General features: G+C 46.2%; 1 long non-coding RNA gene across 1 annotated transcript; it reads right to left on the reverse strand.

The window, feature by feature from the left end:
- Positions 1–9,367: 9,367 nt before the first annotated feature.
- On the reverse strand, positions 9,368–10,273 carry LOC137381293 (uncharacterized). Its single transcript, XR_010977124.1, has 3 exons — positions 10,177–10,273; positions 9,785–9,922; positions 9,368–9,654 (listed from the first exon to the last, which is right to left on the reverse strand). It is a non-coding gene; the product is annotated as an uncharacterized lncRNA (long non-coding RNA).
- Positions 10,274–15,253: the final 4,980 nt, after the last annotated feature.

The following is a 15,253-nucleotide window of genomic DNA, read 5'->3' on the forward strand; positions in this document are numbered from 1 at the left end:
TAATCCACACTTGGGCCCTCTAAAAATGCACATTAATACACCCCGGGTCCTGTAAACACGAACATTAATCCACACCTGGGCCTTGTAAACATGAACATTAATCTATCCCAGGCTCAAATATTAATCCATCCCTGCGGCCTTTAAAGCCTAAGATTAATCCACCACTGCGTCATCTATATCCGAGCATTAATCCATCCCTGGTCCCTTGAAACCAATTGTTGATCCAACCCTGGGACCTGTAAACCCGAGCATTCAGTTGGGACAAAATCAGAAATGAAAATGGAAGGCAGAAAATTAATGGATGAGTCTGGAAAACAGAGGAAATAAATGTTAGAAAATAAAAAGAAGAGTTTGGCAGTGCTCCAGGGTATCTACGTCATTGCAAAGAGTATAGTAAATAAAGCATATGAGCTGAGGGCACGGATAGACATGTGGCAGTATGATGTCATAGCTATTACAGAAACATGGCTTAAGGAGGGACAGGAATGGCAGCTCAATGTACCTGGTTACAGGGTTTTTAGATGCGATAGGGAGGGGGATAAGAAAGGAGGGGGAGTGGTAATTTTGGTCAAGGAAACATTTAAAGCTGTGAGGAGGGATGATCTGCTGTAAGGTTCATCAAATGAGACCATATGGATTGAGCTAAGGAACAAAAAACAGGCAATCACACTGCTGGGAGTGTATTATAGACCCCAAACAGTCAGAGGGAGATAGAAGAGCAAATAGGTAGGCAAATCTCTGAGAAGTGCAAAATTTTAACGACCTCATTATTAACTGGGATAGTTTTAGTGAAAGGAATTGAGGGAGCAGAATTCTTGAGTTACATTCTGGAGAACCTTTTTGTCCAATATGTAGCAAGTCCAGCAAAAGAGGGCGCAGTTTTAATTTAGTTTTAGGAATGAAGCTGGGCAGGTGGAAGGAGTGGCAGTAGGAGAACATTTTGGTGGTAGTGATCATAATTCAGTCAGTTTTAACATAGAGTCATAGAGTTATACAGCACAGAAACAGGTCCTTCGGTCCAACACGCCTGCGCTGGCCATCAAGCACCCGTCCTAACTAATCCCATTTCCCCGCACTTGGCCCGTAGCCTTGTATGCTATGGTGTTTCAAGTGCTCATCTAAATATTTCTTAAATGTCGTGAGTGTTCCTGCCTCTACCACCCCTTCAGGCAGTGTGTTCCAGATTCCAACCACCCCCTGGGTGAAATAATTCCTCCTCAACTCCCCTCTAAACCTAAAAATAAAAGCAAAATACTGCGGATGCTGGAAATCTGAAACAAAAACAAGAAATGCTGGAATCACTCAGCAAGTCTGGCAGCATCTGTGGAAAGAGAAGCAGAGTTAACGTTTCGGGTCACCGAAACGTTAACTCTGCTTCTCTTTCCACAGATGCTGCCAGACCTGCTGAGTGATTCCAGCATTTCTTGTTTTTGTCCCTTCTAAACCTCCTGCCCATTACCTTAAATCTATGCCCCCTAGTTATTGACCTCTCCGCTAAGGGAAAAAGTTTCTTCCTATCTATCCGAGTAATGCCCTTCATAATTTTGTATATCTCAATCCGGTTCCCCCTCAGCCTTCTCTGCTCTAAGGAAGACAACCCCAGCCTATCTAGTCTGTCTTCATAACTGAAATGCTCCAGCCCAGGCAACATCCTGGTGAACCTCCTCTGCACCCTTTCCATTGCAATCACATCCTTCCTATAGTGTGGCAACCAGAACTGTACACAATACTCCAACTGTGGCCTAACCAGCGTTTTATACAGCTCCATCATAACCTCCCTGCTCTTATATTCTATGCCTCGACTAATAAAGGCAAGTATCCCATATGCCTTTCTAACCACCTTATCGACCTGTGCTGCTGCCTTCAGTGATCTATGGACAAGCACCCCAAAGTCCCTCTGACCCTCTGTACTCCCTAGGGTCCTACCATCCATTGTATATTCCATTGCCTTGTTAGTCCTCCCAAAGTGCATCACCTCACACTTCTCAGGATTAAACTCCATTTTCCACTGCTCTGCCCATCATACCAGCCCATCTATATCGTCCTGTAATCTAAGGCATTCCTCCTCACTATTTACGACACCACCAACTTTCGTATCGTCTGCGAACTTACTGGTCATACCTCCTATATTCACGTCTAAATCATTAATATATACTACAAACAGTAAGAGTCCCAGCACCGATCCCTGTGGTACACCACTGGTCACGGGCTTCCACTCGCAAAAACAACCCTCGACCATCACCCTCTGCCTCCTGCCACTAAGCCAATTTTGAATCCAATTTGCCAAATTACCATGGATCCCTTGGGCCTTTACTTTCTTAACCAATCTCCCATGTGGGACCTTATCAAAAGCCTTACTGAAGTCCATGTAGACTACATCAACTGCTTTACCCTCATCTACACATCTAGTCACCTCATCAAAACATTCAATCAAGTTAGTCAGATACAATCTCCCACTGACAAAGCCATGCTGACTATCCCTGATTAATCCCTGCCTCTCCAAATGGAGATTAATCTTGTCTCTCAGAATTTTTTCCAATAATTTCCCAACCACTGATGTTAGACTCACCAGCCTGTAATTACCTGGTTTATCCCTGCTACCCTTCTTGAATAATGGTACCACATTCACTGCCCTCCAGTCCTCTGGTACCTCTCCTGTGGCCAGAGAGGATTTGAAAATTTGTATCAGAGCTCCTGTTATCTCCTCCCTTGCCTCACACAACAGCCTGGAATACATCTCATCTGGGCCTGGGGATTTATCCACTTTAAAGCCAGCTAATACTTCCTCCTTTTTAATGCTAATTTGATCAAGTATATCACAATCCCCCTCCCTGATCACTACACCTACATTAGACCTCTGGAGAGATACAGCACTGAAACAGGCCCTTTGTCCCACTGAGTCTGTGCCAACCAACAACCACCCATTTAGACTAATCCTACAGTAATCCCATATTCCCTACCACATCCCCACCATTCTCCTACCACCGACCTACACTAGGGGCAATTTACAATGGCCAATTTACCTATCAACCTGCAAGTCTTTGTCTGTGGGAGGAAACTGGAGCACCTGGCAGAAACCCACACAGTCAAAGAGAGAACTTGCAAACTCCACACAGGCAGTACCCAGAACCAAACCCGGGTCACTGGAGCTGTGAGGCTGCGGTGCTAACCACTGCACCACTGTGTCACGCATTGTCCTTCACCATAGTGATCACTGATGAAAAGTAATCATTCAAAACCTCACCTATGTCCTCCAGCTCCACACGCAAATTGCCTCTTTGATCCCTAATAGGCCCCACTTTTTCCCTGGTTATCCCCTTGCCCCTAACATACTTATAAAACACCTTAGGATTTTCCTTTATCTTGTCTGCCAGTGACTTTTCATGCCCCCTCTTCATTCTCCTAATTACTTTTTAAGTACCCCCCAACACTTTCCATACTCCTCTAGGGCCTCTGCTATTTTCAGCGCTCTGAATCTGTCATAGGCCTCCTTTTTCCTCCTTATCCAATCCTCTATATCCCTTGACATCCAGGGTTCCCTTGACCTGTTGGTCCTACTCTTCACCTTTACGGGAACATGCTGTAACTGAACATTCACAATTTCCCTTCTAAATGACTCCCACTGGTCTGATGTCGACTTTCCTATGAGAAGCTGCTCCCAGTTCACTTTGGCCAGATCCTGTTTTATCATATTGAAATCTGCCTTCCCCCAATTCAGTACTCTTATTTCTGGACCCTCTATGTCCTTTTCCATAACAACCTTAAATCTTACAGAGTTATGGTCACTATCCCTGAAATGCTCCCCCACAGATACTTCTACCACTTGTCCGGCTTCATTCCCTAGGATTAAGTCCAGTGCCGCTCCTCCTCTTGTAGGACTCTACGTGCTGGCTCAAAAAGCTCTCCTGAATGCACTTTATTTTATTTATTTAGAGATACAGCACTGAAACAGGCCCTTCGGCCCACCGAGTCTGTGCCGACCGACAATCACCCATTTATACTAATCCTACATTAATCCCATATTCCCTACCACATCCCCACCATTCTCCTACCACCTACCTACACTAGGGGCAATTTACAATGGCCAATTTACCTATCAACCTGCAAGTCTTTGGCTGTGGGAGGAAACTGGAGCACCCGGCGGAAACCCATGTGGTCACAGGGAGAACTTGCAAACTCCACACAAGCAGTACCCAGAACTGAACACTTGAAGAATTCCACCCCCTTTATGCTTTTTGCACTAATACTATCCCTCTAATATAGGGGAAGTTGAAATCCCCTACTATTATTACCCTATTATTATTGCACCTCCCTGAGATTTGCCTACATATCTGTTCGTCTACCACTGCCTGACTGTTTGGAGGCCTGTAGTACACTCCCACCCAAGTAATAGCCCCCTTTTTGTTTTTAAGCTCTACCCATATGGCCTCATTAGAGGAACCTTCTAAGATATTATCCCTCCTTACTGCAGTAATTGACTCTTTAATCAACAATGCAATGCCACCTCCTCTTTTCCCCCTCCCCATGTCTGAATATTCTATACCCTGGGATATTAAGCTGCCAGTCCTGCCCTCCCCTCAACCATGTCTCAGGAATATCAATAATATTCCCATGTGTTAATCAACGCCCTCAATTACTAATAGGATTCCTTGCATTAAAATAGATACAATCCAGCCTTGCATTATTTGCCTGAGCCTTAACAGATTTACATTTACTCTGTCCTTGGCTTCACATTTATATTTGATTGTACATCACCCCCTACTGTGCTTCCACTCTGTCCTATCCCCCTGCCAAATTAGTTTAACCCCCCCCCCCCCCCCCCCACCAACAGCACTAGCAAACCTCCCAGCAAGGATGTTAGTCCCGTTCTGGTTCAGGTGCAACCCGTCCATCTTATACAGATCCCACACCTTCGCCAGAAACAGGCCCAGTGATCCAAGAATCTAAAGCCCTCCCTCCTGCACCATCTCCCCAACCATGCATTCATCTGCTCTAACCTCCTATTCCTATACTCACTAGCCCGTGGCACTGGAAGAAACCCAGAGATTACAACCTTTGAGGTCCTACTTTTCAATCTGCTGCCTAGCTCCCTAAATTCTTTTTACAGGACGTCATCCCTCTTTCTATCTATGTCATTGGTACCAACGTGGACCACAATCTCCGGCTGTTGTGCACCCTCACCCTCCAGAATACTTTGTATCCGCTCAATGATATCCAAGACCCTTGCACCAGGGAGGCAACATCCCATCCTGGAATGACGTCTGCGACCACAGAAACGCCTATCTGTTCCTCTAACCATAGAATCCCCGAGCACTATTGCACTCTTATCCCTTTTTCTCCATCCCAGCACAGCTGAGTCAGCCTTGACATTCTGTTCATGATTCTTAGTGAATTCTCCAGAGGAACCCTCTCCCTCATAGGTACATACTTTTATTGTCTTCACATAGGAGAATATTGCGTGCAATTCTGGTCGCCACACTACCAGAAGGACGTGGAGGCTTTGGAGAGGGTACAGAAGAGGTTTACCAGGATGTTGCCTGGTCTGGCGGGCATTAGCTATGAGGAGAGGTTGGATAAACTTGGATTGTTTTCACTGGAACGACGGAGGTGGAGGGGCGACATGATAGAGGTTTACAAAGTTATAAGCGGCATGGACAGAGTGGATAGTCAGAAGCTTTATCCCAGTGTGGAAGAGTCAGTTACTAGGGGACATAGGTTTAAGGTGAGAGGGGCAAAGTTTAGAGGGGATGTGCGAGGCAAGTTCCTTACACAGAGGGTGGTGAGTGCTTGGAACTTGTTGCCGGGGGAGGTGGTGGAAGCAGGTACCATAGCGACGTTTAAGAGGCATCTTGACAAATACATGAATAGGATGGGAATAGAGGGATACGGACCCCGGAAGTGCAGAAGGTTTTAGTTTAGACAGGCATCAAGATCGGCGCAGGGTTGGAGGGCCGAATGGACTGTTCCTGTGCTGTACTGTTCTTTGTTCTTTGACACAAATTACCTTCCAGAAATGTTGGGGAACATAGGGTGTAGGGAGAAGGAGGAACTGCATGAAATCAGTATTAGTAGGGAAATGGTGTTAGGGAAATTGACAGGATTGAGAGCAGATAAATCCCCAGGGCCTGATAATCTACATCCCAGAGTACTTAAGGAAGGGGAATAGGACTCGGCAACAATGGTCAGTTCAGTGTGAGGAGGTTCAAGGGTAAAAGTTGGCATGTTGATAGTAATTGGAGTAGGAACAGGGGTAGGGATGGCATGAACCCATTGATGATTACACTGTGGATGGAAATGGGGGAGGATCAATGGTAATGGAGGCAAGGGTAACAGTAACATTGGGTGGGTTAAGGGTGATGGGGTTCAGCTGGAAGGTTGCAGGAGGAGGTTGGAAGGTGGGGAGATTTGCCCAGAATTCCATGCTCACCATTTTCTCTAACGATATGGAAACCACGTGGACACTGAAGGATTGGAAGGGAAGTGGGAGGAGCCAAACAACAGTGGGTGTGTCTTCTACCTGGCTGAAATTTGAAGGCAGATATAAGGGAGCTGTTCATTGTCTCGATGTTTCAGCTCACTAACAACAGAGGGCTGAATCCACACACTCTGCTTATTTATTGTTCAGAAAAGCCACAGTGACATGGGTCTCATACACCCACTTTATTTAGTACCATGGGAAGCTACCTCCAGGCGCGTATCCATTGTCTCTCGAGATAAGGAGGCCCAAAAGAATGGGAAGAAGAACAAAGAGAGAGACTCAGGAGGGTTCTTTTCCCTCAACTCATGATGCCTGAGCGGCAGCAACAGGCAGAACAGGAAGGTGAGGATGCTCCGAATGATAACATCCAGGAACAGCCTTATCGAAGACAGGCACTGGCACATCATCGCATCCTCAGCACAAGGACAAATTACCTTCAAATGTCAGAGAGGCAATGCCAGAGATGCCTCAGGATGTCACGTGAAATAGTTACAGAAATTTGTAGGATCCTCCGGCATGGTTGGGAATCCCATGCCAGTTGCCCTCAAGGTGACTGCTGCACTCAATTTTTTTCTCCAGTGGCTCTTTCCAGGGTGACATATGCGGCATCTCGCAGTCTGCGTCCCACAGGTGCAACAAAGAGGTAATCAGTACCCTTTTTCGATATGCAAATGATTTCATAGAAAGTTTAGGGCACAGAAAGAGGCCACTTGGCCCATTCTGTCTGTGCCTGTAGACAAGGACAGCCAGGCAGCAAGGTTTGTGGCCTTCGATGCCATCACTAGGTTCCCTCGAGTGCAAGGGGTGATCGACTGTACTCATGTGGCCATTAGAGCTCCCTGGGACCAGCCTGCTGGCTTTGTCAATCGCAACAGCTTCCACTCTTAATACGCACAGCTGGTTTGTGACCACAGGAGGAGTTGTGCATGTTTCCCAGGGACCTGTCACGATTCCTACATTTTGAGGAACTCCCAGCTGCCAGCAGTTTTCAAGGAAGCAGCCGAAGTGGTCGTATCCTGGGTGACATGGTTTATGACACCAGTATGTCATCCCCAAACTGTTGCTGAAAAGAGGTACAATACTGCTCACACATCCACCAGAGACATCATCGAACACACCATTAGCATTCTGAAAATGCGATTCCATTGCTTTGTCCGGTCTGGAGGGCATCTTCAGTACGTGCCATAGAGGGTGTCAGGAATAATCATTGTCTGCTGTGCCTTGCACAACCTTGCAATTATACGTGGCAACACTCAGCAGGCAGAGGGACAGGAGGAACACCAGTCCTCCTCAGAGGAGGATGACTGTGAAGAGGGTGAGGAGGAGGACAACAATGACAATGATACCATCATCGATATGAGGACCATGGAGAGATATGGAAGGAACATCAGTGAGAATCTCATTTGTGCAAGTTTGAGCCAATAATAAGCCACATCATTGAGGAACATTGGGAGGAGAAACATAACAATTCCCCACAGAAATTCTCCTTTGCATTAGGTCTTATTTACCTCTGCAATCTAAACAAAACTTTGCTGCACTTTTATGTGATTGACATTTGAAATGATCAATGGGCTATGATGAATGTGACTACATATCACTGCAAGCTGTTAAATTATGGTCGTAGCAAACAAAAGTATTGACAGTATTAGGGGTGGCGCAGTGGTTAGCACCGCAGCCTCACAGCTCCAGGGACCCGGGTTCGATTCTGGGTACTGCCTGTGCGGTGTTTGCAAGCTCTCCCTGTGACCGCGTGGGTTTTCGCCGGGTGCTCTGGTTTCCTCCCACAGCCGAAGACTTGCAGGTGATAGGCCATTGTAAATTGCCCCTAGTGTAGGTAGGGAATATGGAATTACTGTAAGGTTAGTATAAATGGGTGGTTGTTGGTCGGCACAGACTCGGTGGGCCGAAGGGCCTGTTTCAGTGCTGTATCTCTAAATAAAATTTAAAAAAAATAAAATAAATATTGGAAAAAGTTATTAATCATCAACAGGAAAGCAACCGTCATTGAAGAGTGAAGGCGCAAATTCCAATGAGATAGGGACACTGGACATTTCCTGAGATACTTTGCAAACATCATTGTGCTCCTGCCATAGGCCTCCAGAAAACGTCTTTGTAACCAAGAAGAACATTACTGAGTGGATCAAAATTTGTATGATATAAAAATGTTTTAACACATCTTTGCAAATGTCACTATCTGTACAGCACCCATGCCACCTTCGTGATCAACACTGTGGCAGTGTCCATTTTCTCCCACTACATCTAGGTGCTACGCTGACATTAGCAGCTGAGGTGGATTCAGTCTGCTCAGTGCGTTGCCCCGTTGTTGTGAATGACGGTGGCGGACGTCCTCTGGAGGAGCAGGGCCTTGATGGATCCATCCCACTGGGGGTCTGCAGCAATAGTGATTGAGGATTCCCAGTGTACTCAGCTGCTGGAGGTAAGGGGATCAATGTCGTGAGTGGACGAGACGCCGCTTACCCTGGGGGTGGTTCTGAGAGGAAGGCCCCGGGGCAGCTGGTACACATTTCTCCTCCAGCTGGGTGCAAGATGGAAGGAGAGGGAAGGAGCACCTGGAGGGAGGTCCAGGTTCCTCATCACCCTCTCGCTTAGACTCTGCTGCATGGAGCCAACGGCAACAGTGATGGAGTGCAGGTCAGATCACATATGGCTCGAGTGCTCAACCAGACACACCACAGAGCTCGGGAGACTCTCAACTGAGGAAGCCATATGCTCAAGTGTCTGGGACGTGGCAGATGACAAGGCTTGCATGGACTCCTCCATGGCACATGCAAAGCCGGCATGACCTTAGGCATCTCTGACATATTTTCCACATGGCTTTTCTGCACATCCAGCTGACTTCTCGTAGCAACAAACAGAGGATCATCATGAGTGTGGGGCTGATCAGAGGCCTGGTCCCCAGCAGTCCTCTGATTGTCAGGGGACCCTGCTGGCACATGCTCCCTCAGCTGCTGGGACGTGTCTGTGTCGTGCACACCAGCTTGTGACCCAGATTCTAATCTTAAACACCCGCCCTGCGGACTGTGTCGATGTGTCAGCACTGGCGGAGGTGGAAGAAGAGGCAGGTGAAGGCGCACCCTCTGGGGAATTGGCGTTTTCTTCCTCCCCAGAGGAGGATTCCTGGGCCACGTGGCATTCTGTGACTCGAGTGTGGGCACCTGCAGTGGAGACACAAACAGAGGCACTTTAAACATGTGCTTCACATGAGTTCACACAATTTCCTTCAGTTTCCACATATGGCTGCAACAGCAGAGATGACACTTCATCCTTACACCTTGTGGCTCCTACCTCGCCATCTCCGCTCACCCTGCCTCCCTCCTCTCTCGCAATCTCCGAAGCCTCTTCCTCAGCCGTGGTCAGCAGCCTGATGTCAGGGACCCCTCCTCACATCTTAGCACATTCTCGCTGGTTGTGGTTTCATTTATCCTGCAGCAGACAGTGTAGATATAATGACATGGCAAATGATGGATCACAACCATTGCATCCATGCATCAACATCTCTCATTCTGCATTGGCTTTCGCACGACACATCTAATCACATAAACAATTCTAATCTTCATCATTTATTGAATGGCACCAAGGCTGCTCACACATTCGACTGTATTCCTTGCATTCCCTCTGCCTTAAAGACACGGAGCCATGGAAGAAAATAATGGAGCAGCTTCAGCAGGACCACTTACCCTCGCTGATCTGAGCAAGTCATTGATGTGCTTGTGGCACTGCACCCATGTTCCACCAGTGACCCCACGGGTCGAGTCTTCCTCCGCTACCTCCATCCAAGGCAACTTTCACGACGTGGGAGGGTTTTTGCACTCCATCTGCAGGAAGGAGGACCTCCCACCTTTCCCTGACAGCCTGGAGGAGAACCTGCAGGGAGGCATCACTGAACCGTGGGGCGGGACGCTGCCTACTGGCTGACATTTGATTCACCTTGGCTGTGGGGAAAATGGATGATATGAAGTTGGTGGTGAGTTTCACAAAATAAAGGAGGCAAAAATATTTTGATTTAAGTAAAAGCTTCAATTTAAGTTATTCTGAAGATACTGACATGAAAGGAGATCTGCTGATCCTAGAGGCTGAAAGCACAGAACGTTTTCTATATGTGGCGATCATGGTCTTGGGCAGTGACGGCAGGTTCCACCAATGAAAGGCCACCCCCCACCCCCGCATGATCCCATGTTTCCCCTGTGCTAATCGTCACATGGCTAATTTAAATACAAAATTGTGTGGGAAACAGGATTTGCAGCAGGAGCAGAAGTTACGACAACTTCCAGTCCCACTGTCAGGAATGTTAAGGCAATGATAAGTTTCCACCAATGTGTAGGGGTGGAAGATGTTGGTACGGTTCTTAATGAATACTTTGCATCTGCCTTCACAAAAGAGGATGATGATGCAGATATTGTAATTATGGAGGAAGAGTGTGAAGTATTGGATGTGATAAACATAGGGAGAGAGGAAGTATTAATGGGATTGGCTCCTTGAAAGTTGATAAGTAATCAGGGCCAGATGAAATGTACTCAGGCTATTAAGGCCAGGGAGGAAATAGCAGATGCTCTGACCGTCATTTCCCAGTCCCCACTGGATGCTGGAGGATTGGTGAACTGCTAACTGTTTAAAAGGGATCAATGGACAGATCAAATAATTACAGGCCTGTCAGTCTAACCTCAGTAATGGGCAAATTATTGGAATCTATTCTGCGAGACAGGATAAACTGTCATTTAGACAAAGATAACCAAGCATGGATTTGTTAAGGCAAGATCATATCTGACTAAAAACAAGATATGCTAGAAATACTCAGCAGGTCTGGCAGCATCTGTGGAGAGAGAAGCCCATTGTGTCTGTGCTGGCCATCAAGCACCTAACTATTCTAATCCCATTTTCCAGCACTTGGCCCATAGCCTTGTATGCTATGGCGTTTCAAGTGCTCATCTAAATACTTCTTAAATGTTGTGAGGGTTCCTGCCTCTGCCACCTCTTCAGGCAGTGTGTTCCAGATTCCAACCGCCCTCTGGGTGAAAATTGTTTTCCTCAAATTCCCTCTAAACCTTACCTTAAATCTATGCCCCCTGGTTATTAACCCCTCCGCTAAGGGAAAAAGATTCTTCCTATCTAACCTATCAATGCCCCTCATAATTTTGTACGCCTCAGTCAGGTCCCCCCTCAGCCTTCTCTGCTCTAAGGAAAACAACCCGAGCCTTTTCAGTCTCTCTTCATGGCTGAAATGCTCCATCTCAGGCAACATCCTGGTGAATCTCCTCTGCACCCTCTCCATTGCAATCACATCCTTCCTATAGTGTGGTGACCAGAACTGTACACAGTACTCCAGCTGTGGCCTAACTAGCATTTTATACAGCTCCATCATAACCTCCCTACTCTTATATTCTATGCCTCGGCTGATAAAGGCAAGTATCCCATATGCCTTCCTAACCACCTGATCTACCTATGCTGCTGCCTTCAGTGATCTATGGACAAGTACACCAAGGTCTCTCTGACCCTCTGTACTTCCTAGGGTCCTACCATCCATTGTATATTCCCTTGCCTTGTTAGTCCTCCCAAAATGCATCACCTGACACTTCTCAGAATAAAATTCCATTTGCCACTGCTCTGCCCATCTTACCAGCCCATCTATATCGTCCTGTAATCTAAGGCTTTCCTCTTCACTATTTACGACACCACCAATTTTATGTCATCTGCGAACTTACTGATCATACCTCCTATATTCACATCTAAATCATTAATGTAGACTACAAACAGCAAGGGTCCCAGCATCGATCCCTGTGGTCCACCACTGGTCACAGGCTTCTACTCGCAAAAACAACCCTCGACCATTACCTTCTGCCTCCTGCCACTAAGCCAATTTTGAATCCAATTTACCAAATTGCCCTGGATCCCATGGGCTCTTACCTTCTTAACGAATCTCCCATGCGGGACCTTATCAAAAGCCTTACTGAAGTCCATGTGGGCTGCATCAATTGCTTTACCCTCATCTGCACATCTAGTCACCTCCTCGAAAAATTCAAGCAAGTTAATTAGACACGATCTCCACCTGACAAAGTCATGCTAACTATCCCTGATTAATTCCTGCCTCTCCAAGTGGAGATTTATCCTGTCCCTCAGAATTTTTTCCAATATTTTCCCTACCACTGATAGCTGTAGGCTGCAGGAAGATATCAATGGACTGGTCAGGTGGACAGAAAAGTGGCAAATGGAATTCAACTCAGAAGTGTGAGGTGATGCATTTGGGGAGGTCAAGCAAGGCAAAAGAATACACAATTAATGGGAAAATACTGAGAAGTGTAGAGGAAGTGAGGGACATTGGAGTGAATGTCCACAGATCCCTGAAGGTAGCAGGACAGGTCGATAAAAAAGGCATATGGAATCCTTCCCTTTATTAACCAAGGTATAGAATATAAGAGCAGGGAGGTTATCTTAGAACTGTATAAATCATTAGTTAGGCTGCAATTTGAGCACTGTGTGTATTTCTGGTCACCTCATTACAGAAAAGATGTAATTGCACTCGAGAGGGTACAGAGGAAATTTATGTCAGGTAACAGGAAAACCCTACATGTGAAATGGGAAATATTAATTTCATTGATTAGAAACTTACATTAGACTTTTAATGGAAAAATCCTACAAGTTAACTTTAAAAAAAGCAGTCGCCAAGATGGTTACTGCAATTTACATTTGAAACACCGGGAGATTGAACTGGAGACCAAATGTCTAACAGAGCCCAGCCAGATCAATGACTTGTTCTAAGTGATTGAATTACCTGGAATGGATTTATCAGCACGGTGATTAAAGCCATTCACCCTATTGACTTTGAAAAGAGGCAACCCCTCCAAGTATGGGTGGACATCCTGGAGCATGTAGCACCCTGAATTTCAGAGAAGATTCAGAGAAGAAAAAAAACTCATTAAAAACAAAGGGGTTTGACGAACCATGTGACTGCTTGCACAGGTCTGAAGAAACTGTAAGTTTTGTCACACAGTCAGCAGACTGAAAAGACAGCAATGAAGCAGGTGACTCTCTCTCTCTCTCTCTCCCCCATATCAAGGGAAGACCCGGCTGCAACTGGGAACCTCCCCCCGCCCCAGGGCGACAGACTGCTACAGCCAGCAACCAGGGGAAGAGAATCAACTCACCCCCACCACCCGCCCCCCCACCCCCGACCATTCTGCCTTGAGGAGCCCTGAGTAAAGCAAGCCAACCACCATGCATGTGGCCCAGCGAGGACTTCAAGACTACAACTTCAGCCGGGAACTATTGGACTCACATATTGTATTTAAATTCCATTTATTCTGGACTTTAATCCAACCACCAAATCTGTTTCCCTCTGCCATCTATTTGTGTGTGTGTGACTGTCGTGTGAATGTGTGCATGCATGTGTATTTTACATTGGGTTTGAGTATTAAGTGTAATAAATTTACCTCTTTCTTGTTTAAACTCAAGAAAATCTGTGGATTGGTTCTTTTGCAATTACGTTAGAGAAACAAGGTTGAACACTCAGAGCTGGTAAGCAAAACCTCTTTTTTAAAAAAGGTATAAACCCTGTTGTGGTCAAACAAGAGAAGGGGCAAAAGCCTGAGACCCCCCTCCTCACCTGGCCGTAACACCAGGACTGGAAAAATGCAGCTATGAGGAAAGATTGGATAGGCTGGGGTTGTTCCCCTTGGAACAGAGAAGACTGAGGGGAAATTTGATTGAGATGTACAAAATTGTGACAGTCCTGGATAGAGTGGATGGGAGGGGCCTATTTACCTTAGCAAAGAGGTCAGAGACTCGGAGGCAGAAAATTAGAGGGGAGATGAAGAAAAGTATTTTCACCCAGAGGGTGGTGGGGGTTACTACCTGTAAGGGTAGTAGCAGCAAAAAACCCTCAATCTATTTAAAAGGAGTCTGGATATGCACTTCAAGAGCCTTAAGTTGCAGGGCTATGGACCAAATGCTGGAAAGTGGGATTAGGCTGGGTAGCTTGCTTTTGGGAAAACAGGCTACTTTCTGTGCTGTAAACTTTCCAAGATTCAACGATTTCTCTGAAAACCAAACATTAATCTGCCGCTGGCCCTGTCAACACAAGCATTCAATCATCACTGGGTCATTTATACATGAGCATTAATCCAATCCTGGACCTGGGCCCTGTAAACCTTAGCATTTATCCACCTCTGAGGCCTGTATATGCGAAGGTAATCCATTCCTGGGCCCTGTTAACCCGAGCATTAATCCACTCCTGGGCCTGTAGACCTGAACATCGTCCACCCCGGGTCCTGTAAACTTGAATATTAATCCACCCCTGCGCCATGCAAACCCAACCATTATTCCACCATGGAGTCCTGTAAACTCGAGGCTTAATTGACTCCTGGATCTTCTAAACCAAATATTAATCTAGCAAACAAAGCTTCAGTCCCTTCTTCCAAGTCATTTATATAAAAAATAAAAAGTTGAGGTCCCTGTACTGATCCCTGTGACACAGCAGTTATTACATCTTGCCAACCAGAAAATGACCCATTTATGCCTACTCTCTGTTTCCTGCTAGTTAGCCAATCGTCCATCCATGCCAAAATGTTACCCACTACACCAAGAGCTTTTATTTTCTGTAATGATGTGGCATCTTATTAAATGCCTTCTGTAAATATTGACCACAACCCAAGCATTAATGCAACCCTGGGCCCACTATATCCGAACATTATTCCATCCCCGGGCCCTGTCAACCCAAGCATTAATCCTCCCCTGGGCCTTGTGAACCCGAGCATTAATCCA

The sequence above is a fragment of the Heterodontus francisci genome, chromosome 22 (genome assembly GCF_036365525.1).
Source record: "Heterodontus francisci isolate sHetFra1 chromosome 22, sHetFra1.hap1, whole genome shotgun sequence".
Classification (NCBI taxonomy): Eukaryota; Metazoa; Chordata; class Chondrichthyes; order Heterodontiformes; family Heterodontidae; genus Heterodontus; species Heterodontus francisci.